Source organism: Ips typographus, linkage group LG15 (assembly GCF_016097725.1).
Source record: "Ips typographus isolate SLU linkage group LG15, UJ_Ityp_2.0, whole genome shotgun sequence".
Classification (NCBI taxonomy): Eukaryota; Metazoa; Arthropoda; class Insecta; order Coleoptera; family Curculionidae; genus Ips; species Ips typographus.
The window spans coordinates 1,431,425-1,452,675 of NC_138436.1; the positions used below are offsets into that span (position 1 = coordinate 1,431,425).

At 34.4% G+C, this 21,251-nt stretch overlaps 1 protein-coding gene and 3 long non-coding RNA genes across 7 annotated transcripts in view; 3 read left to right on the forward strand and 1 right to left on the reverse strand.

Moving 5' to 3' along the window:
• The first annotated feature begins 2,796 nt into the window (after positions 1 to 2,796).
• Positions 2,797 to 3,630, forward strand: LOC145738190 (uncharacterized). Its single transcript, XR_014180631.1, has 2 exons — positions 2,797 to 3,298; positions 3,360 to 3,630. It is a non-coding gene; the product is annotated as an uncharacterized LOC145738190 (long non-coding RNA).
• Positions 3,631 to 6,852: 3,222 nt separating this feature from the next.
• LOC145738265 (uncharacterized) lies at positions 6,853 to 7,373 on the forward strand. The gene is made up of 2 exons (XR_014180673.1): positions 6,853 to 7,119; positions 7,176 to 7,373. It is a non-coding gene; the product is annotated as an uncharacterized LOC145738265 (long non-coding RNA).
• LOC145738258 (uncharacterized) overlaps positions 7,236 to 21,251 on the reverse strand; it is a 254,982-nt gene continuing 240,966 nt past the window's right edge. Inside the window, exons 1-3 of one of the 2 annotated variants that reach the window (XR_014180665.1) lie at positions 18,921 to 19,735; positions 18,561 to 18,775; positions 7,236 to 8,986 (exon numbers count right to left, since the gene is read on the reverse strand). This is a non-coding gene — a long non-coding RNA (uncharacterized LOC145738258). Of the gene's footprint in view, positions 8,987 to 18,560; positions 18,776 to 18,920; positions 19,736 to 21,251 lie in introns of those variants that run through there. The other variant, XR_014180664.1, reaches the window with a different exon arrangement.
• Positions 20,607 to 21,251, forward strand: part of LOC145738076 (uncharacterized) — a 31,039-nt gene continuing 30,394 nt past the window's right edge. For all 3 annotated transcript variants that reach the window (XR_014180572.1, XR_014180574.1, XR_014180573.1), the window contains exon 1: positions 20,607 to 21,244. The gene's annotated coding sequence lies outside the window, so the exon portion shown is untranslated. The remainder of the gene's footprint in view (positions 21,245 to 21,251) is intronic.

A 21,251-nucleotide genomic window follows, 5' to 3' on the forward strand; every position in this document is an offset into this window, starting at 1 on the left:
TATACATATCTGGATCAGGAATGAAGAGTTCTTTGATTTTTCACTCACAACTTCTAATCAACTACACGAAAAAATAAAAAAAAACATATTTTCTACTGCATCTCCATAGGTTTGTGTACAAAAAAAAAATCCGATAACGCCGCCATTAAAATGACATTCTAGGCTTTCTTGTTAAGAAGGCGGTGGTTGTGTGCATTATGACCATTGAAAAATATACATTTACTTGACTTCAGTGTATAATCTTCACCAATTATTAGACTATTGTAATAAAAATACAATTATTTTAGCTGCATGTTAATTTTTTTGACACAACAAAACAAAAACAAAAGCCAAGTGACAAGTTGGCATTTGACATCACAACAGATCCAAGTTGTCCTATCAGCGGAACTTGTTTTCTCAATGCGATACGCCGGGTGACGTCACAGTGGATGCTCGGGTGCATAATATGCACTTAATACCCAAGGAATTACAGGCGTTGTCCGTGGTTTGGTATTACTATTTGATAGTCCATCTTCATAGAGTGGAGACATTACATTCTTCTGAGATGGTATTTATAGGAAGGGGTAAGTTCGACTAAACGAAATATTTAGAAATGTATATTTATTAAGTATTGGATTTATTGTTTTAAAAGAACATTGCAGCAGCACAAAGATGTTTTCTTTACAATTATAGTACTTGATAGGCAGATGTTCAGCCTTATGCCGTAAATCCATTGACTTAATATCAATATTGAAATAATTTCAATGAAAATTGACCACTATTTACATTTTTGGTCACATACAGTGCGTTTTTTTTAACGCGCAACATAAGATTTTACGTGTTAAATTTTTAAGCTCATTTTAGACCATGTTGTTTTGGAACTACAAGTGTAAAACTTGACGGGTGTGTGTTTAGTACCCTGAAGCCTAAGTAAGTTTACCAATTCGGTCTAAAAAGTGTTTACAAACTAACGAGAAATCATCTTTTTTCGAAAAGATTTTACCTTTCCATGCTCCCTGTATGCATGGTAGGTGCTTGTTGTTTTTGATACTGTCACAGCAGTTAGCAGGTGGAGTGACATATTTATTAATAATGTCAAAAGGGCATTTTATGATCGTTTGGGGTACTGTTTGGTTTCAAACGGAGGTCACTTTGAACAATTTATTTTAAAAAATACTTCTTCTGTGCTTAATTTTTGATATAAAGTTAATATTCGCATTTTGACCACCCTGTTTTACTTTCTACACCAAATTTTACCTGCTACCTGCTGTGCCAGTATCAAAAACAACAAGCATTTACCATGCATACAGGGAGCATAAAAAGATAAAATCTTTTCGAAAAAAGATCATTTTTCGTTAGTTTGTAAAAACTTTTTAGACCAAATTGGTAAACTTACTTAAGCTTCAAGGTACGGCTACCAAACGGCTTTTGGTGTTTTTCAGTTTTTTTCCCGGCAACGGTAAGTACTTATTTTAAAATTAGGATAAAGTACCAAACTTAATTTTTAAATCAATTTTAGGTATGTCTAAGAAAGCCTCAAGACAGCAATATATTCAACTTCTAACTGAGCTAGAAAGTTACTACTTACTTTACTCTGAGGTTTTAAAGTGGGGAAAAGGTACTTCTTCTTCTTCTTCTTCAAGTGCCTTCTTCATTACTGAACAAACTCTCTATTTCTTGCTGCTCTCAATAGGGTGCATGTGTCTAATCCTGTCCACTCCCTTATATTTTTAAGCCATGAGCATTTTCGTCTTCCGAGTCCTCTTCGGCCTTCTATCTTTCCTTCCATAAGCAGTCTCAAAAGTTGATATTTTTCTCCTCTGTATACATGTCCCAGATAACCAGTTTTGCGCTGTTTCACATGTTGTAAAAGTTCCCTGTCTGTTCCCATCATTCTTAAAACATTTTCATTTGTTATTCTTCGGGTCCATGGTATCTTCAAAAGTCTGCGGAAGATCCACATTTCAAATGCTTCCAGTTGCTGCATTATCCTCTTTCCCATTGTCCAGGATTCCTTGCCATATAAGAGGACAGAATAAATATATGACTTCACGAAACGGTATCGAGCAACGAGCGACAGGGTGGTATTCGTTAGAAATGTCTTCATTCTCACGAACGTGGCTCTTGCGTTTTCAAATCGAGCTCGAATTTCGGTCTCTGGATCCAGGTCTTGGGTAACCCAGCAACCGAGATACCTGAATTTTCTCACCTCTTCTATTGAAGTACCATATATTCGTGAATAAATAAAAAAATATAAACGAACGAAACATTCTTTTCCATCCCTTTTATGGGTCCATTGTCACTTCAGATTAAAAACATTTTCAGGTTAAATAACATAAATATTTGCTTCAAAGTCTCCAACACCTCTAGACAATTTCTTTCCCACTCCAAAGATCCTACTCCCCAACTCCATAAATCAGGCGTTTACCAACTGTCCTGTTGTACCCCAGGATGTAATGCTCTCTGTGTTGGTCAGACGGGCAGGAAGTTCTCCACTCGCATTCATGAACACACTCGGGAGTACTTGAAGTTCACCAACAACCCTAACCTAAATACCTCTTACATGAAATCTAATTTCTCTCGACATCTTCGTCAGAATAATCATACCTTCAACACCGAACAGGGTTTCAAGATTCTGCATGTGTGTGGTAAGGGCAGCCTCCTTAACCACCTTGAGGTGCTTGAGATTAACAAGGCTTCTGGTGATGGTGGGTGCACCTGCCTGAATGATCAGCTTAACCATACATCAACCTCCTTTTTTAGGTCCTTAACCTTTTAATGCATCACATACCCTTTTACACAACCCTAACACCTCCTCTTTCACTTTCCCCTCCCTCACCGTGGCGTGTGTCGGTGTCGGCACTTCTTCCAGTTTTACCACCCTGTTTGAACCCCTATTAGCCACCCCCATCTGGCTTAATACGTTGTCCACCTGTTTGCTGGTTTGGTGCATTGTTTACTTTCAACTTCACTACCTGCGGTATGAATGGTTGCGGGTTTTTAACCTTTCTATTGTTGATCTTCAATTGTTTTGTGGGTTGCAGAACTATCCACCTGTTGTCAGCTAAGTTATTGATTTTATTTTATTGTAACCCCCTCTTAACGGTTCCCCCTCTGCCTTCAAATTAACGGCTTATCAATGTGACATTTTTTTAAAAATTTTTGCACCTCCATTTTGTTTCCTGTTTGATCGCCTCTTCAGTGGATGGTGCACGAGTTTTAAGATCTTTTTTTCCCCCTAGGGTCTCACCCAGCCCTAAATGGGTCTAGTTTAAGTTTTAATTTAATGTGCTATAGTTAGTTTTTTCTCCATAATGAGGTAACTATTAAATTTCCCTATAATCCTTTTAATTAATTGTTACATGTGTTAAATTTTACAGCATTGTTCACCTACTTAACTATGTTATAGTCACTAATTCGTTATAACATGGGTCTCTCTGTCTCTCCCCTTGTAAAAAGACAGTAGTCACATTGATCGATCGATTTAAGGTACGTTTTCTCGTTTTTTAACATCTCGTTTTTTAACATTAAACTTATGGTACACCATGTAAAGTAGGTTATTCTTGTAGCTCCTGAAGATGGTCATTTATGTGACCGAAACTTGTTGAGCAGACCTTACCATCTAAGGTCATAATAAAGTATTGTGGAGAAGACTGTTTGTCATTTCCTTCCTTTCGTAAATTATATTTATTTACAAGAAAAAAATTAACTACCTATTCTTATCACTGACTATTTTTTGAGTCAAGGTAGGCCTTCAACAATACCATTTTCTCCTTCTCAAGCATCATTTTTTCTCTTTCCAGATTAATTCTTTCTATGTGTCTTTGCTCTTGCACATAGATTATTTCCTGGGATATCTTTCTTTTCTTTCCCTTTTCTTTCCCTGCATTTTCTGGAGGTTCTACGTTAGGTAGATCAATGATGTTACCTGAATCTTCTACATTATTTTCTTGTTCAGACTTTTCTTCTGTCGCACTAGATTCTATTGAGTGATACAATGGTTTGATGGTTTTGAGCCTGAAACCAACATTCAATAAGTAGATTTTTTTTCTTAGACAAGAACAAAAAAAAAGTTGATCTTATTTGAACTCTTATTACCCAAAGTTGCACCCATTTCCTCAAAAAATTTAAATCTACTGGGTCCTCGTCCTGTCTTCTTTTGATTATCTTTTGCTGAGTGGTAGCTTCTTATAAGTGACTTCCATTTTACCTGACATTGTACCCCTGTAACATTTATGCCTTGGCTAATTAGGTCATTAGCAACATTGTCAAATACATGTTTTCGTTTTTTCGGATGTTTTAAATCTTCTAAATGTAAATGTAGTACGGGCGACAAGTTTAAAATGGCGCTGGGCAGGTCATGTAGCTAGAGACAACAATAAATGGACCAAAATACTCATGGAATGGAGGCCGCGAGAGTCAAAGAGAAACATCGGAAGACCGCAAGCAAGGTGGCGTGACGACATCCAGAAGATTGCTGGAAGAAACTGGATCCTGGCGGCCCAAGACAGGAACCGATGGAAAATGATGGAAGAGGCCTATATCCAGCAGTGGACAGAGACAGGCTAGAAAGAAGAAGAAGAAGAAGAAGAAATGAGTTTGCATGGAATTAAGGCCTTAGTTTCATCATGCTGCCAAATATGTTGTGATTTGCTTTCAAAACATGTGGTATTAAGAGGTGCCATGAAAAGTTCACATGATTCTTGTTGAGTGTCAGGAGCTATGGCATTTTCCTCTATTGCATTGTTTAAAAGTGATGCGGCAAATTCGTCATCTTTAAATAAAAAAATTGCTTGCAACTCAGTATTCATATATTACTTGTAAGTATTTAAACACTTACCATACTGAGCCCTTTCATAATCTTCATTTAATTTAAACGAGTAAGTTATATTACTTTCAGGGTCCACGATACTTAATTCCATTTTAAAAAATGCCAGCAAAACTACAAACTTATTATATTATTTTAAATTTAACCTAGAATTTTCAACATTTCAACAAGATAAAAAACGACGTTAATTTAAAATGTGACAGTTAGAAGCATAAAGCACCAAGTAAAAGGTTGGTGCGTCAGGGGTGAGGGACGAGGAAGCCAAGAGTGCTCCGGGAGCGTCACGCTTCGAGAACCCGAACATACAAAAGTCAGACTCAAGTACTATGGAGTAACTCGGGAGTGCTCCAATTGAGTCACCCGAAAGCGGCTTATGTGACCAAAAATTGAAATAGTGGTAAATTTGCATTGAAATTATTTCAATATTGATATTAAAGTCAATGGATTTACGGCATAGGGCTGAACATCTGGCTATCAAGTACTATAATTGTAAAGAAAACATCTTTGTGCTGCTGCAATGTTCTTTTAAAACAATAAATCCAATACTTAATAAATATACATTTTTAAATATTTCGTTTAGTCGAACTTACCCCTTCCTATAAATTCCATCTCAGAAGAATGTAATGTCTCCACTCTGTGAAGATGGACTATCAAATAGTAATACCAAACCACGGACAACGCCTGTAATCCCTTGGGTATAAAGTGCATATTGTGCACTCGAGCATCCACTGTGACGTCACCCGGCGTATCGCATTGAGAAAACAAGTTCCGCTGATAGGCCAACTTGGATCTGTTATGATGTCAAATGCCAACTTGTCACTTGGCTTTTGTTTGGTTGTGTCAAAAAAATTAACATGCAGCTAAAATAATTGTATTTTTATTACAATAGTCTAATAATTGGTGAACACTGAATTCAAGTAAATGTATATTTTTCAATGGTCATAATGCACACAACGCCTGCTAGCCCAGGTAAGATTACAATGACAATTGATGAGGTGCACGTGACGTCAGAAATGTCAATTTTTCCACCCTGGAAGAAAAACATAACCTAAAACGCCATTTAGTTTGCATGTGAACATTGTGAATGTAAAGCGATCTTGTGGTTTTTCTAAGTTGATTTGCTATTTTAGTTGAGTTTTTAATCCTGATTAGAGTTTTTACTTAATTATATTAAGGATATAGTGTATCAGTCATCCAGGTATGTATTTACATAGTCTAAATTCCAATGTGAGATTTGTTGCAGTCCACAGGACTTTTCTTTGTTAAACAGCATGTCTTATTTATTCTAGAAAAATGGAGTTTAGTACTTATTACTATACCCTTGACAACATTCACCAGCAAAGATATGTGGAGAAAGTGGCTTTAATTCAAATAGATCACCTTCCACCCAGGGTCTGTCGGGTTTTTTTAACGAATATGAAGAAAATGTGTCTTGCTTTTTATCGGATCAATCTGGCTATTTGTACAGGTTTGCAATTTACACGGGAAAGGTAGGAGATAAAACTGAGAAAAACCTAGGAGAAAGAGTGATCAAAGACTTAATAAAAGGCTTAGAAGATAAAAATCATTGTCTATTTATAGACAATTATTTCTGTTTATACAGGTTACTACTGGATCTTAAAAACGATGCCATCTAGACATGTGGTACAGTTCTTTCCAACAGAAAAAATATTCCACAGATGAGAGCAGATAAAGAACTAAAACGGGGAGACACGGACTAGAAAATGCGTGACATTGGTTTGTCAATTTTTAAGTGGAAAAACAAAAGAAGCGTGCATTTATTATCTAACTACCACGATCCTCATATTTTCTCGACTTCGACTTCGAATCGAAAATCGAGAAATGGGCAAGTCGAAGATATATTGTCTCCGTATTTTATTGGACTATAACATGAATATGGATTTTGTGGATAAATTGGATCAACTTAAGTCCAACTTTGGATTAGATCGACGAAGTCGTAAATGTATTTTTTTCATTTTATTGACATTTGTGTAGTGAACTCATATATATTTTTCAAACAAAATCGGCAACAGATAAAGATTTCAGAAGAGCCGTAGTCAGTGGACTAGTTGCCGAGAAACTACTAGGGTTAATTCTCCACTGTGTATTAAAAAGCATAAAGCAACCGTGTCTTCGGAAATTAGATTGGAAAGTTCTGCCCATCAGCCAGAAACAAGCACCAGAAGACGCTGTGCATTATGTAGCACTAAGGCGAATCAAATACGAACATAGTGGACCTGTTCAGCATGCAAAGTACCGTTGTGCTTGTCAAACTCAAAAAGAGAACATGTTTTCAACAATACCATCAGAAGGTAAGATAATTAAATAAATATATACGTTTTTCGTTAAAAGTGAGAATAACTTTCAGGCATAGTGCTATTAAATTTGTACCACCCCCCACCATTTTACCAAGTGTAAGATTAAGTTCAAAAAAGAAAAATAAGTTATATTTTGTTGCATTTTGTCCAATAAACGTATTTAATTAAGAAAATTATGACTATTTTTACGTGCAACATGGGTCAAAAAGAGCAATTTTTGTTCATGCCTCTAAGGGATATGTTGTACAGGGTGATTGACTGAATTTTGACCACCCCCTTAACTTTCTTAATTTTGATTTTAGCAAAAAACGTTAAATACAAAACCAGTAGATATTTAGGTCTACTTTATTTTTAGATAAACAGTTATTATACAGGGTGTCCCAAATTTGAGTAATAAACCAAACTTATGTTTTTTTAAATACGATAACCAACTTTTTATCCGATATTTGAATTCTACCTCAAATTCTAGGCCTAATTGATGTAAAATGTCTGTATCGATATTCAAATGTTTTCGCAGCAGAGTCCTTGATTGATTGAATTTTAACCACCCCCTTAACTTCCGTATTTTTGATTTTAGTAAAAAAACTAGTTGTAGCAACAGTTATAGATATTTGGGTCTACTTTTACTCTCATATAAACAGTTATTATACAGGCTGTCCCAAATTTGAGTAACTAAATTAAACTTTAATCACATAGTCGAGGAAACATTGTTAAATTAACAGATGCTGCGGAAACAGTTGAATATCGATAGACATTTTACATCAATTCCTAAAATTTGACGTAGAATGCAAATATCGGATAAAAAGTTGGTCATTGTGTTTAAGAAAACATAAGTTTGGTTCGTTACTAAAATTTGGGACACCCTGTATAATAACTGTTTATCTAAGAATAAAGTAGACCTAAATATCTTCTAGTTTTGTATTTAACGTTTTTTGCTAAAATCAAAATTAAAGAAGTTAAGGGGGTGGTCAAAATTCAACCAACCAACGACGCTGCTGCGGAAACAGTTGAATATCGATACAGACATTTTACATCAATTAGGCCTAGAATTTGACGTAGAATTCAAATATCGGATAAAAAGTTGGTCATCGTATTTAAAAAAACATAAGTTTGGTTTATTACTCAAATTTGGGACACACTGTATAATAACTGTTTATCTAAAAATAAAGTAGACCTAAATATCTACTGGTTTTGTACTGACAATGTTTTTTTGCTAAAATCAAAATTAAGAAAGTTAAGGGGGTGGTCAAAATTCAATCAATCACTCTGTACAAACAAAATGAACAAGAAACCATCTCGATCACAGATTTCAAAAAATCCGTCGTAAAATATGTAACATCTTATAAACATCAAACAACAACATTGAACATTATTGATTCAAACATTAAAAACGCGTTTTTTTTTAAGTTCTAATAATAAACATTCTGGCTCATTCTTAGAAAACACACGTGATATAAGGTTGATTCTTCGATATAAATCGGAACTGGGCAGACACAAAAAGTTAATTTTGCAGTAGGATGTTAATCAGTTGGAAAATGAATTGTACGTTTGATAGATATTAATGACTGATTGCTGGTCTGGTTCAATTCCAATGTCAACTTCTGCACAGTTACTCAGTTCGCCATGCGTAGATTGACATTTAAAGGAATGGCAATTCTTTTAATACATCCCCATTTAGTCGGACATTAAATAAAAATTATGCGGCCAAATATTGTGGATAGAACAATGCTGCATATGACATAACAGCAAATAAAACTACACACAACCCGCGCCCCAATCTTTAGTTTATTAGTAAAATAAATAGGAATTCCAGCGTTCCCCTGTACCACTTTTTATGCATCACGCTTCCCCGGGAGAATACCTGAAACAAAGAAAATAATATTACGACAAGAACATAAAATAATTTAACCGATTTCAGCTGAATACCTAAAAAAAATCTAAAACTTTTCATTACATCCGGAGATTTCCGACAAAAACCGAAAAAGTAAAATTTCTATTTGTTTTTTACCATTTTATTAATGATTATTTTGGACTCAACGAATTTGTAACCTGTATACAGGGTAATTCAAATTCGACCCTCACCATTGGGATCTCAGAAACTATAAGATATACGAAAAAGTCTAAATTGGGGCAAAGTTGCGCAATTTAAAGCTGAACCAAATGCCGTTTTAAAAATTTAGATTTTCCGAGTATATCCGAAAAAAACTGAAAATTTGATTTTTTGTTTTTATTTATTTCTAACCTTATTTGAAGAGATATCCCAAAACTAAAAGCATCTTTTCATTGCCACTTTTCTCCAGCTATTCGATGATGGATTCAAATTTGCCACACATCATCAACTTTCTTTCTTATGGGCTCCATATTCGATTTTTAGCCCACCAAATAGTACGTTTTATTCTGATTTTAGTAATATATAATAAGTTATGATTTGCTTCATAAATGGCAAAATAATTCAATAAAAACGAATTTTACTTAGTTTGCTTTGAGTTAATGGGACGTTTTATGAAATGTCATAATTTGACAGTACTTGTCAAACACGAAAATTCGGACGATCATTAAAGCAAGTCAAGCATAGTTAAAAATGTATCTAGAAAAGAAACCGCCGCACAAAATGTTATTATTATACAAGCTATGCTGAACTATTTAGGTTAATCAGAAGAAGAGATTGGTTAGCATTATCTGTAACTTAAACCGCTCATTTATATTTTCAAGAAAAATATCATCATTTTAGGAACTTGATTTTATTCCAAACTTCATTTTTTTATAATGTGAAGTGCAAGTTTATAGTTATTTATACAGCAAGTGACTTAAACCATGTTTTATCCACGAAAAGAACATAGGTCCACGAGCGTAGCAAGTGGCTTATGTTCTTCGAGTTAATACACCGGTTTGTCACGTGTTTTATACAGTATTTTCTTAAATTTCGCCAAAATTTTAAATTATATTAAAAAAAAAACTAAAATTACAGTTTTATTAAATTTGTACTGCACATGTAGATGTTACATTGATGATTTTGTTTACAACTGTAAATAAGCGAATTTCATTCAGAGTAACTTAATTTTTTTTTTAAACATCTAGTGAATAAAAAATGTTTAAATATTTGCTAATAATAGGACGAAATTTAATAAAATAATTTAATATTGGATTTTGAAAAACACCAAATCACAACAATGTTGAATTACTGATTACAGTTGGCTTGCTATCATATTATTAACTAGTATTGTCACGTTTAGGGGGTAGCGCAGGAACAGAAACAACAAACGTAGTACAAGCATGACTTCTTTATTCGGCGCTGCATAACTCTTAGTATTGAACACTGTCCAAGAGGGGGTGTGTAGATGCGTGGGTGTGGGGGTATGGGCGTAAGGCCTTCTGAAGTGCCGCCAAGCGGTACCCGCTCGATACGAGCAGGGTGCCCCTATGTCCGACACGCCCAAAGGACTTACTTTAGGTACTGCAACAGGGTAACGAGCCGTCCGGGCACTAGGAAGTTCGGACTGTCGCTCGTGACCTCCCTCTGGGGATGACCCCAGAGTTCGGTGGTCGTCGATGGCTTGAGACGCCGATTAAATACTCGTCTCATGACCCCAATTTGCCGGTCTCGCTGATTCGGCAGTGCACTGGGGGAGACCGGGGCCAGACTAGGTACCGGAACATGGTGCAACTTATGTTATTCGTGACATCTCCCCCTTCCAACAAGTGTTCGCCCCGAACACTAAAATTCTATATTACAAAATAAATTTCTCGTCTTTCCTTTTTCCATATGAATCTTAAAATTAACCGATGTTGCTTATTTGCTAGAGAGGGTATGGGAAAAACTTTATTCCAAAAATATAAACACTTTTCTCTTAAAACTACTTCTAGATTCCTAGATAATGTTTTCAGCCACAAAAAAATTAATTCTTTCCTTGGGTCACCTTTCAACCTTGTGTTGCGTCTATCTTCTTGCTCTCCATTTTGGCCAAAATTTACGTCAACTGCACATTGTATTGTATACTCCTTTGGGCACCATCATCTAAGTGGAAACGCTTCACCTAGGCTTCATCTCGTAGTGCCGTCTCTTGGCACTGTATTCTCTAAGCGGCAAACTTCATCGCTTAGCTTCACTTCTTCCTACTGTGTCCTTTTGCGTGCTCCTTTAGCACACCTATCATTGGACATGTATACTTCTTCTTAATTAACGTGAGCACATTTGGAGATGCTTCTTCAGCTCGACTTATTAAAAGACTCTGGGTGCACACGGGTGTAAGTAGAACCGTCGTGGCGGGACCCATCTGAAGATGTCAGCTTCTCCAAGACTTGCTGCTTTACTTCCTTAAATGATATGGCAATGCGTTGATAGACGCAACAAGGTCGTCCGGTGGCCACTGAAATAAACAATATATATATATTTTTTAAATTAATAAACAAAGAATCCTATATCAAGTACTTGCACTTGACCTAGTTTTAAATAAACACACGATACTTGCACTATTTTGCTGTCTCAGCAAGGAACCTAGGTCACTGGCTTAGAAAATTGAGACAATGTTATTACTAAACTGCAACTATGCAAATTATATACTTATTTCTACTATACCCAATTACTCAGTTAAATTTTACCTTTACTAAATTAATATAAATTATACTTATTATTGTGCTCATCTGCACTGCATAGACTCTGTTGCTTTAGGGCGTCCTCCAGGTCGCTCCTTACTTTACCCTACTCGATTCGGGCAAATGCGAGTCTGTAAACTGGTCCTTCAAAATCTTCAACATCTTCATTTTTTGGGAGGGTCGTAGCGTCAGGGGTAGAGCTGGGGTGTGACTACTGATATGAAGATCAGTAGTCCGAGATCAAACGAGGCACCTCCACCATGTCACGTTTAGGGGGTAGCGCAGGAACAGAAACAACAAACGTAGTACAAGCATGACTTCTTTATTCGGCGCTGCATAACTCTTAGTATTGAACACTGTCCAAGAGGGGGTGTGTAGATGCGTGGGTGTGGGGGTATGGGCGTAAGGCCTTCTGAAGTGCCGCCAAGCGGTACCCGCTCGATACGAGCAGGGTGCCCCTATGTCCGACACGCCCAAAGGACTTACTTTAGGTACTGCAACAGGGTAACGAGCCGTCCGGGCACTAGGAAGTTCGGACTGTCGCTCGTGACCTCCCTCTGGGGATGACCCCAGAGTTCGGTGGTCGTCGATGGCTTGAGACGCCGATTAAATACTCGTCTCATGACCCCAATTTGCCGGTCTCGCTGATTCGGCAGTGCACTGGGGGAGACCGGGGCCAGACTAGGTACCGGAACATGGTGCAACTTATGTTATTCGTGACAGTATTGTGATGTAGCTTAAAATAATATTGCCTCGTTTTTCCTCATTGTGACTAAATGTTGTTGATTTGTGATTTGTGGAGTATGTTGAGGCCAACTGCGTGTGACAAGTACTACCAAGTAATCTTCATAAAACGTCTCATTAACTCATAGCTAACTAAGGTAAAATTAGTTTTTATTGAATTATTTTGTTATTTATGAAGCAAATCATAACTTATTATACATCACTAAAATCAGAATAAAACCTACTATTTAATGGGCTAAAAATCGAATATGGCGCCCATAAGAAAAAAGAAAGTTGATGATGACTGCCAAAAAACGAAACGTCGTGTGGCAAATTTGAATCCATCATCGACTAGCTGGAGAAAAGTGGCAATGAAAAGATGGTTTTAGTTTTGGGATATCTCTTCAAATAAGGTTAGAAATAAATAGAACACGCACGCTAGATGTAACAAGTCTTCCTGATCAATCAATCAATGAGTAAATTCAAAAATTCAATAATATACAGGGTGTGACATTATAAAACAAAGAAAATTTGGACTGTCATAGTTTTACAAGATACTTTTTGTAGCTACCCAAATAGTTTACTCTGATTAAAATAATCAAATCAACCTTAAGGTTAATTCCTATCTATCTGAGATATTATTTATAGAAAGGGAATAGCTTGAATAATTAAACTATCTAAAAATTCAGAAGAATTTACTTGGTTTTAAAAACACTGTAACCACACAAAGGTGTTTGCTTTATAATCATAGTACTCATAAGATGTATCATGCAAGCGGTGTCTTGAGTTCATCATTTGTACTCTCATGCAAACTACCTATTATTACTATTACTTTAAACATGCTTTTAGATGACACTAAATATAATACATATTGATTTGACGTTCAATAATGCAATTTAGTAAAGTGAATAATGATGATTATTGTTGAGATTATTGTGTTAACATAAAACAATAATGAAAACTGCAATGCTTTTCATTTTAATGCCAATTTCAGTAAAAATAGTTAACACATTAAAACTTGCTCTTTTATGCACTGTTCTAATGTAGTACTTCTTGGTGGGTAATTTAAGCATTGTTTAAGTCAATTTCTTTAAAAAAAGTTATGCTTTCTCACCCACATGAAAAAGTAGTGAAGTATTCAGCATATACCAGATACAGATCTGTAAGATAGGCCTAATTTGTTACATGAACTATACTTAAAAAATACCAGATGAGAAAAATGTGTAGTAATGATGCATCCGCAGGGTTAAATACCTAGGTTGTTTGAAATTGGCATTGTAATCTTACTTGGACCAGCAGGCTCTATGTCCTTCAAAAAATATCCATTTACTTGATTTTAGTGTATAATTTTCAACTATTATTGAAATATTGTATTAAAATTAAAAATATAACTATTTTAGCTGCATGGGACTCTGTTTGACATAACAAAACAAAAGCAAAGTGACAAATTCGAACTTTAGTTGACATAACAACAGATGGAAGATGACTTAATCAGCTGAATTTGTTTCCTCAAAGTGATAAGCCGCGTGACGTCACAGTAGGGTGCTCGGGCTGCACAATATGCACTTAAAACTTTATATATTATTTTTTACATTGAACAGTACAAACTAGAAATCTATTTTCACAGAATGTACACACTACTTTCCATCTGAGACCATATTTATAGAAAATGGTAAGCTCAAATAATCAAAATATCAAAAAATTGAACTTCACTAAGTATTGGATTGATAAAAAAAACATTGCAGCTGCACAAATACAGGGTGTTACAAATTAGATGCATTAGCATTGCTATCTCAGAAAGTATAGTTGATAGAGCTTTAGTTAAATGGAGGCAAAGTTGCGCATTTTATTGCTAAATAATCTGGTAAAAAAAAAATTAAAAAAGTTTCATTACATCCGGAGATATTCAACAAAAACAATTAATCAAATTCCTGTTTTATTTTTTTACCACTTTATTATTGATTATTTTGGAAAATCAATTGCACCTTCTGGAGGCATTAATTTAAGCTATTTAAGAAAATAATGTTTGTATTTAGCTACAACGTTTCGTGTTTTAGATACAATCATCATCAACTTAATATCTTAACATACGGACGTGGACATTTGATTTCGTTTTTCTAGTAGCTGTCAACCTACCGAAAATAATGATGTGCCACACTTGTCAAAAAATTATACCTAGTGTACTTAGGTATTTGTTTTTTTTTTCAAATATGTATTTGAAATTCATATGTTATCATAATGAGTAAATAATTTAGTTTGATATGATTAAGCTGTTTCATCAAAACTCAACCTCAAATTCAAACATGTGAGTATCTGAAAAATAAATAATTAACTAAAAACATACTTTTTTTTTAAATAAATGTAAAGTACCATAAGAAACTCTCGCTCTTTTTCGAAGGAGCAGTGAACCTAATTATTAAATTATATAAAACTAAATTATCTACTCATTATGACAACATATCAATTTCAATTGCTTTAAAAAATCTTAAAATACCAAATACATAATACAAGTACACTAGGTATATTTTTTGACAAGTATGACACATCATTAGTTTCAGAAGGTCTGTGGCTACTAAAAAACGAAATAAAAAGTTGAAGTTGATGTTGGTATCTAAAAAAGTAATGTCTGAGCTGAAAACTAAAACTATTTTCTTGAAGAGCATAAAAAAGTGCCTCCAGAAGGTGCCATTGATTAAAGAGGTAAAAAAATAAAATAGAAATTTGGGTTTTCCGGTTTTTGTCGGATATCTCCGGATGTAATGAAACTTTTTTGATTTTGTATTTTACCAAATTATTTAGCAATAGAATGCGCAACTTTGCCTCCATTTAACTAAAGCTCTATCAACTATACTTTCTGAGATAGCACCGCTAATGCATCGAATTTGTAACACCTTGTATGTTTGATTTGCAATCATGGTACTAAATAAGCATAAGCAAATGTTGTATCATATAAGTAATTTTGTAGCCATCATTTGATCTGAAGAATTGACACTTATATGAATTAGATTATTACTGTTCCTTCAAACATGCATTTAGATAACACTACATACAGTGCTTTTGTAACATGCATACTGCCTAAGTTTAATAAAATTAAAAAGACTACCTTTTCACAAAAATTCTCGGACTCCTATGTTTTTTATTTTATTAACCGCTGCTTGTGTTATATGAATTGGAATTATACAGGGCCCAAAAAACTGGGTATTTAAAATATTTTTGATCTTTTAAATGGCAACACTTCTTTATTATTGAATAATTTGGATTCTAGAAACAAACAATTCTAAGTATTGTTCCATGCAACGTACCACAATTGTCCTGTAAATATTGATAATTTGAAACCAATAATTTTCCGTAAATCAGATTAACATCCCCAAAAATTATTGATGACATTTAAAAAAAAAAATAAAAAGATAATAAACCGTTTTGGTTTTTGGTTATTGTAACAGTCCATAGAGTTCATTTTGAACAGCTGATTTAATTTTTTTCGATTTTTTTATATAAAAGTTGTGGGACCTATAATTTTGAAAAGTGTATTTGACATTTGTTTAAAAACAATTGAATATCAGTATGGAGTATGTTGCATGAAATATGTTGAGAATTGTTTGTAGAATCCAAAATTTGGAAAAAGTACAGCCCACTTTATAGAGTGGATGTACCAGTGGGGAAATTTAGTTTAAGTATTAGTAGGTATTAGTATTCACTGTAAAAATTGAAGGTGATTATAAATGATAAGTTTATGGTTATATCGAAAAGTAGTAGTCCATATGCACACAGTGTAGTGAGTGTAAGTGACAGCAAAACTCAGAGTCGATCTCCACAAATATATATTATTAAGTTGTTGCAGCCGGACATGAAAATTGTCTGGCTGCACCCTAGCCATGAAGTCCCACACGGTCACACTACCATAGTGACATAAAGGGGAAAGTCTCCCCCTATTTTAACCTGTTCAGTGTCCAACTTGTGAATGTCCACCGCGGTTTTTGTTGTGTGACGTCCCCTTCAGATAAACATGCAGTTTTGACATCATTCAACTTCCTTGGGTTTTGATTAAGTTTTTTCCCCCTTCAAGAATAAAAAACCAAGCAACCTGTCATCTCAGAACCAGAACTGGGTGTTTTGATCAAGGTTTTTTTCCCCTGTGTAGAATTAAAAAAACCACCTTAGTACAGGGTGCTGCATTTTCGATGGTTTTACGGGGTGCATTGAAAACGGTAAGATAGAAAAAAAGTAGCATACGTGTTCTGATCTCTTTTTCTGAGCTGAGATGACTGGCGAACAGTGGGCGGCGCAAACTTCTTTTGTTTCTAAGATACGGGGGCTTTTGAAAATTGGTTATTTTGGAACCTCTGAATTTCATTTGTTATTAAAGTTATCAAAAAAGGAAGAATGGTTTCCGGTAGAAGTTTTGACGTAAAATCCAATGGCGTAATCAGTTTTATTCTATTCCGTTTAGTTTCTGACATGACAGTAAGTTACATTTTTTTAAATGGAAGATTCTATATATTTTTACGTCATTTAATTCTGTTGATTTTTACCTTTTCAACGGTGTATTACATGTAAGTTTGTAGAGGTTAATCCTGTTATTTTAAAAAAAGGCCTTTGCTAAGCTAAAAAAAGGCCAATATCTAAAATACCAAAGAAAATCGGAAATCATATAAACTAACACATCAGAAAATTAAATATTTTTAATAAATCTTATTAAAAAATCTAAGTTACAAACAGTTCTACCGTTACTTTAATAAGAAAAGTGGCCATTTCTATTTTCTACTATTTTTAAGGTAGAAGTTAAAAAAACTGTTTATAAACGACATGTAACATGTTAATATGAACATAGCCAAATTTTGTTTCGACTGTGGGTATTTTTATACATATTATTTAGCACTTTTTTGTTAAGGAAACGCTTTTTTTCTAATTAGCAAGAATAACGTTTACAAACTTATATGTTTTAATTCACCGTTGAAAAAGTAAAAATCAACAACAACAATTAAATAAACTAAAAATATATAGGGTGTTTCATTTAAAAAAATATAACTTACTGTCATATGTCAGAAACTAAACGTAATAGAAAAAAACTGACTATGCCATTGGATTCTACGTCAAAACTTCTCCCGGAACCGTTTTCTCCTTTTTTGATAACTTTAATAGGAAATGAAATACAGAGGAGGTTCCAAAATGACCAATTTTCAAAAGCCCCCCGTATCTTCGAAACAAAAGAAGTTTGCGCCGCCCACTTTTCGCCAGTCATCTCAGCTCAGAAAAAGAGATCAGAACACGTATGCTACTTTTTTTCTATCTATTACCGTTTTCTCTGTACCCCGTAAAACCATCAAAAATGCAGCACCCTGTACATCTGGGTTCAGCTGTCCCCCCTTGTAGAATGACAGCCAGCAGACTAGTGATCTAGTTAAGCCTCTGAAGATGGGTGTCTGAATACACCCGAAACATGTTAGGCAGATAACAACTTATTAATATATATTTGTGGAGATCGACTCTGAGTTTTGCTTTCACTTACTTTATGGTTATAGTTTAGGTTATTACATGACATAGACTCACAAGTGCCAGTACATAAATAGTAAATATTAAATAAAAAGTTGTGGCTTGTAGCTGCAATCCTTTTTCTTTAAGCCGGAACCCAAAACAAAAACAAAAAAGTTAATAAAATCATGTACCTAAGAACTATCACTTTTGTGATAATATTTATTTGTCAATGCCAGGTTAACCATACTGCAGGTGCGAAAAAGGCAAAAAGATTTAATTTTAGTATTAGCCATAAAAAATGTTGGTTTTTAAGTGAATTCAGTTATAACTAATACTAAATTTAAATTATTCTTCGGTTCTTCGGAACTTCTTCGGTCATAAGCATTGATTCTATTCTTAGTCCTAATATTAATACTATAACTAAAATTAAATTTTGTTTTATAAACTAGGCTTTTAAGTCCTTTCCATTTCATCAAATTTATGCAGTATGTACTTTACAAAGACATTGTATAATACATATTAACTCAATGTTGAGCAATGCCGTTTACTAAAGTGTATAATGATAATTATTAAACATAAAACAATTATGAATACTGCATTGGTTTTTATTTGAATGTTAATTTAAGTAAAATCAATATACTGACCTTAAAACTTGCTTTTTTATTCACTGTTCTAATGTAAGTAGTTGAACCCGAGGTTGAACCCATTGCACACCATTTCACTCTTCAACTTGATTGATATGTTGCAATCTTCTTAGTGGGTAATTTGTTCTTCGCTTAGGTCAATTTCTTCATAAAAGTTATATTTTCTCATCCACATGGAAAAGTAGTGAAGTATTCAGCATATACAGGATACAGATCTGTGAAATAGGCCCAATTTGTTAGTTGAACCACCCTTAAAAAATTGTCAGACTAGACAAATTTTTAGTAATGTATACAAGTGATGCATCAGAAAAGATTATATAGGTTAGGTATGAAATTGCCTAATTGTCATTGTAATCTTACCTGGGCTAGCAGGCGTTGTGTGCATTATGACCATTGAAAAATATACAGTGCGTTTTTTTTAACGCGCAACATAGGATTTTACGTGTTAAATTTTTAAGCCCATGTTAGACCATTTTATTTTGGAACTGCAAGTCTATAACTTGACGGGTGTGTCTTTAGTACCCTGAAGCTTAAGTAAGTCTACCAATTTGGTCTAAAAAGTGATTAAAAACTGGAAAAAAATCACTTTTTTTCGAAAAGATTTTATCGTTTCATACTCCCTGTACACATTGTTGTTCCTTGTTGTTTTCGATACTGGCAGGGCAGGTAGCAGGTAAAGTGACATATTTTGACTGCATCACGATCCGACATCTTTTGAACGTCAAGAGGGCATTTTATGATTGTTTGGAATACTGTTTGGCTTCAAACGGAGGTCACTTTGAACAATTCACTTATAAAATAACTTCTTTTGTTCTTAACTTTCTTGATATAAAGTTAATGATCACCCTGTTTTACTTTCTACGCCAAATTTTACCTGCTACCTGCCATGCCAGTATTAAAAACAACAAAGAACAACAATGCATACAGGGAGTATGAAACGATAAAACCTATTCGAAAGAAGATGATTTTTTGCAAGCTTTTTAACACTTTTTAGGCCGAATTGGTAAACTTACTTAAGCTTCAGGGTACGAAATAGCCACCCGTCAAGTTTTATACTTGTAGTTCCAAAATAACATGGTCTAACATGGGCTTAAAAATTTAACACGTGAAATCCTATGTTGCGCGTTAAAAAAAACGCACTGTACATTTCATTGAATTTAGTGTATAATCTTCACCAATTATTAGACTATTGTAATAAAAATACAATTATTTTAACTGCATGTTAATTTTTTTGACACAACAAAACAAAAACCAAAGCCAAGTGACAACTTGGCATTTGACTTTGACATCACAACCAGGGTTGGGGCTGTCGTAAATTATACATTTGCGACATACATTTGCTACCGTCGCAAATGGTATTTGCGACATGGAGATTTTGCAACATTTGTGGCAACCTGGACGTGGCGTTAGAGGAAAGTCCTTTGTTTATGTTTATTACTTATTATACTTTTTGTCTATTATTATGTTATAATTTTAAATTTTCTATCGTTTCCCAAAGTGATAGTGTAGAATTATGTTAGGTCATTAAATAGTCAGGATCTTACTTCAAAATTTTAGGTAACAGGGCTACAGGCTACAGCATCTGAATGTGAATAACCATAACCAATGGTAACTAGTAAGGGGTACAGTGAAATAATAAAGATGTAATGCTAATATTTATGTCTTATTGATGAATAATAAATGGAAAAAAGGTACAGATGTCGGGACGAAAATGAGAAGACTTTTCATTGTTTTCAATTCAAATAATTAAACAACTTCTATTAACAGGTTTGCTTCTTTGGAAGCTTTACGTCTTTGTTGGAATTCGGTAACGATAATAAATTGGCATGAGTCGACAAATTTGTGTTTTGAATTATTTCTGAAAAAATTGTCTTAGTTTTAAAATAGAAAAAATCAACCTCTTTTCTAATGACATCTTCCGGTTGAAATTCAACGTCTGAAACTTCACCTATTACGCTATTATGTTGAGCTTCAATGTTCAAGAAATATGACATATAAATTTGATCAAATTTTGCCTCAAATTAATTTGTCTTCTTAGACCTCCAAGTTTTGTTTTTACACCAAATAAAATTGTATGTCAAAGCAATTCAGAACTGTCAACCGTCAGTTTAGCCAACATACCCGATTTCCCTACCTTGAACCTTGAACCCGATTCCTGAAACTTTAGTTTAGTTTAGAGGTTAAAAACACGTTGTTTTGTTTACGTGATTTACAATGTTTCGTGTACAGGAACACCCTAAAATACGAGCCGCCAGATTAAAACGAAAAAAGAAGGCACTAGTTGCTATAATTACTGCTGCTAGTGCTTTAATGGTTATATCAGAACCAGCAAAAATTAAAAGAAAATGGTGGGTGAGACCCTGGCTGCAAGACAGAGGAAACAAAGCGGGATTGAAAATGTTAGAAGAGTTTCGGGAAGACCCTGCCCAATTCAAACAATTTCTAAGAATGACTGAACACACTTTTGATAAATTACTCAATTGGGTAAAGCCTTTAATTGAAAAGCAAGACACTAACTATAGGGAGGCGATTAGTGCAAGAGACAAACTGATAGGTTTTTAGCAACAGTAGAAACATATAGAAGTCTAATGTACAACTTCCGAATTCATGAATCTACAATTTCACCTTTTGTGCCTGAGATATGCAGAGCAATTTATTCCCTATTAAAGGATGACTATTTGAAGGTAAGTA